Here is a 4,383-nt window from a genome sequence, read left to right as displayed (position 1 = left end):
GGGTAAATGCCCAAAAGTGGGATTGCTGGGTCATAGGGGAGCTCTATGTGGAGTCTTTTGAGGAACCTCCATACTGCTTTCCAAAGTGATTAAATAAGTTTACACTCCCACCAACAATGTAGTAAGGTTCCCTTCTGTCCACATCCCCTCCAGCATCTGTTGTTTTTAGAGTTCTTGATTTTAGCCATTCTAACTGGAATGATGTGGTATCTCAATGTCGTTTTTATTTGCATTTCTTTTATAAAACCTATCTTTTAAAAAGCATTTTAAGGGAAATATTTGAAATCTATAAATTGTCTGATCATTTTTACCCCTGCCTATGGAATTTAAAAGTGAGCATATTGCTCTTAGTATTTCCAGGGCCTTTCAAAAGGTGGATGTAAAACAAGGATGAAACTCCAAATAAAATTTTAAGATTTTTTCATTCTAAAGCAAGTGTTGCATTTTTGGACTTATACAATGATATCTTCAGTTATATTTAAATAATAAATCTGTTACTTTTCTTCTGTATTTTTCAGTAACTCAATGTATAGTCTAATAATAGTATTTATTTTCTCTGAATATCAAGTAGGCAGAAAAAATTGATTAAATTTTCATTCATGTTTTGTTCTGGTACCTTAATTTTTTATTATCTTTAAGTAGTTGTACAAAGGAAGTGCCATTTAACAAAGCAGTCAATGAATACAATGTATTTAGATCAGTGTCACCTCCTTCAACAATCTCACCCCTCTTCCTCCCACCCCTACCCTTACTTTTTAAAATTTTTGTGATATATACAGTTGTATTTTTTTGCCAGTCGTGGGGCTTAAACTCAGGTCGTGGACACTGTTCCTTAGCTCTTTTGCTCAAGGATAGCACTCTACCACTTTGAGCTATAGTGCCACTTCCTACAATGAATTGTTGACAATATCTCCCAGCCCCACTTTTCTTACTTCACTTGTCTACAGATTCTTCCCTTGGTCCCATGCTCCCCTCATGGAAGTATACATTTCCTGGTGCTGATGTTTTGGGGCTTTGACCTAGTCTTTCTAAGAGAACTACTGGAGCTCTCCATAGAGAAATATCAGCCCAGATGCCCTTCATGGATGAATGGGTCAAGAAAATGTGGTATATATACACAGTGGAATTTAATCATCTATTAGAAAGAATGGTATTGCACCATTCATAAGGAAATGGAAAGACTTGGAAAATTTTTAAGTAAAGTAAGCTAGACCTAGTGTGGTATTGAGAATGTACAAATAAATCCATAAGTAAACACATTGGGTAAAGTATAATAAAATATTGATTAACTTCTTAACTTTCTTTCACAAATGCAAAGCCTAATTATCAACTGTCCTTTTTTGTGGCAATAGAATTTGACCTGTAGTCTTGTGCTTTATTGGAAAGTTCTCTACTATTGGAGCCATATTTTCAAGTGATATCTAATGGATAAGTGGAGAGAGTGGACACACTTATCTCATTTCTGATTTTAGAAAGGAATTAAAAACTATTTTATCCTTTAGTACAATTTGGACTCTAGGTCTGCCATATATTTACTTTATTATATTGATTTACATTTTTTCTATTATGACTTTCTTCAGGGCTTTTGTCATGAGGGATGTACAGTTTTCTCAAAGGCTCTTTCTGTTTTATTGAAATGATCATGTGAATTACTATTTTTTGATTCTAGGTTTGTGCTCTATCACATTCAATGATTTGTGTATATTGAATCATCCTTGAATCTTCTGCTATAAAACCACCTTGATCATGTATGTATTACAAAATTTGGCTTGCAAATATTTTAATGAAAATTGGTGCATCTATATTCATTAAGGAAATTGGCTTATAAATTCCCATAAAAATTCCCTTTTACTTAGTTTTGGTATTGGGGTAATAATGGATTTTCACAATAATTTGTTAGAATACACTCCCTTTTATTTTTGTAGAATACAAAACTCATTATCAAGAACCAGTCCTAGCATAAAAAACTTACTTTGTCAGTAAAAGGCTCTAATCCATTATGAGCACATGAACTTACCAAAATATCTCTCCCAGGTCTTAACACTTAAATCGAATACAATGACAAATGTAACATAAGTTTTAGAAGTTCCATTTAAATCATAATACAATGAACTCCTGATGAGAGTAATCAAAACATTAGCATAACTATATCCAAAGTGTCAAATTTGAAATGTACAAGAGGATTTTTAGGTTTTCTTTTCTTATTTTTTACTCTTTAGAATTTTTGTTATGATATTTAGAAGTACTACATAATGTTTGAAACAATGTGCTAATTGTTTCAGAATCTTTTATTTTTTTGAAAATTGTTTTCTTTAACATTATTTCCTCTTGCACAGCATTCACAACATTCTGAAGTTGTAAAACTAATGATTAAATTTTAGGCTATTCACAAGTACAAGAAAATATCCTAACAATGACTGTCATACATTTAGAAACTTTCAGAGGGAGTTGGTGCTGTTTGTCTATCATGAATTTGGAAGAATTCCTGAGGGGTTTTGATGCCTAAAGTATAACTTTTAAGAAATTCTATGTGAAAGTTGATTACTTTTTCTTTATCCAGTAACAGTTTTAGTCTAATTCAAGTTGTTGACATTTAAAGTATTTTTATCAAGGAAAGAATATTTCATACAACATTTAAAAGATGTCATACAATGTAGCACTTTTCTTGTAAGTTTAATCATTTTTTTTCTATTTTTTCTATTTTTTTTTTGTCGGTTGTGGGGCTTGAACTCTGGGCCTGGGTGCTGTCCCTGCATTCTTCAGCTCAAGGCCAGCACTCTACCTCTTGAACCACAGCACCACTTCCAGTTTTCTAGTGTTTTATTGGAGATTAGAATCTCATGGACTTTTCTGCCCGGGCTGGTTTTGAACCGTTATCCTCAGATCTCAGCCTCCTGAGAAGCTAGGATTACAGGTGTGAGCCACTGGCACCCGGCTGCTCTTTTTATAGTTATCAAAATTGAATATAAAGATGTACAGGATAATAAATGAGATATAACTTACAGTAAGGTGAGCAAGGATGTCCTAGTATCCATAATACTTTACCTGATCAGTGTTTATATTGACAGTCATTGAATTATTTACTTTTCAGTTTAATTGGTCCTTCATAATGCTGTCCAAAGAAAAATTTGAAAGTAATCATATTTATGTAATTAATTATTATTTTATGCCATTTTATTTACATACAAATATTCTAATATCTTAAAGTAAACCATTTCTAATGTTTAGGAGGTACACATATAGGTAACTTGTCTCAGATATCATATGACATTTTTCCTCATTAGCAAAAAAACAAAAATCATAGGCCCAAAAGCAGTAAGTACTAAGGTGAAAACTATATTAACTTTAAAAAATTATAGATCACTTTTTGTCAGTGAAGTTACTAATAACATAATTGCCAGCTTTTGATTTACTTCAAATAAGTGTAAAGTCAGAAAAAACCAAACATACTCCGCATTTCAGAAATGTCTTTGTAAAGAAAATTTATGTATAGAATTTTAAGTACTTTGAATAAATATTGTTAAGTTTCAGAATTACAAAAGAAGTTTGATTTTATACTGACTGATATAAATGGGATTTTTAAAGTGATTTTGGAAGTGTTTCTAAAGAATATGGTTAAAGTTGAATATATTACTTATTTTGTTCTGCCAAGATGAGGTTCACACTTAAAAGGCAGTTGAAATCTACAGGTACCCTTTAAATTGATGGGAAGTTATAATGTAAAAATTTCGCTTTGTAGGCTTGCATAACTACATAATAGTGAGGGAGAAGGACTGCATGGGATTCATATTTAAAGAATTTTCAAGAAAGGATTTTTTTTCATTCTTTTTTGTGTGTATATTAGAGGAAGAAAGAGGACTGTCAGTATGTCCTTTTGTTGTAATGGATGAGACAAGACTGATAGAGAATTAAGAGTGATATCAATTCTGAAGAATTATGCCACTTCATATGATTGATCCTAAAGCCAATCCAGAATGTGCAGGGTTTTTTTTTTAATTGTGAAAATACTGTACAGAGGAGTTACAATTACAGGGGCAAGATAGTGAGTACATTTCTTATCAAGCATTGTAGCCTCTCCTCCTTTGTTAACCTTTCCCATCCCTTCCTAGCCTCCCCCCACCAACCCCACCCAATCCTCCCCACTCCCCCCACCAAAGTTGTAAAGTTCATTTTCAACATGACAACTTGTACTTCTCATTGTTGCAATGGGTCCACCTGTATCCTTATTTAAACTATTTGTTTTTCCCCTTCCCCTCCACAAATTATACCAACTTCAAATACAGTGAAAGCAGGGATTATACTGTGGGGGAAGGACATACAAAGCAACAAAGAAATAATCTTATAAATGCTTTAGAAACAAATGCATGAAAGAAAAAAATATTT

The sequence above is a fragment of the Dipodomys ordii genome, unplaced genomic scaffold, assembly GCF_000151885.1.
Source record: "Dipodomys ordii isolate 6190 unplaced genomic scaffold, Dord_2.0 Scaffold96, whole genome shotgun sequence".
NCBI lineage: Eukaryota > Metazoa > Chordata > Mammalia > Rodentia > Heteromyidae > Dipodomys > Dipodomys ordii.
This window is presented reverse-complemented; position numbering follows the sequence as displayed.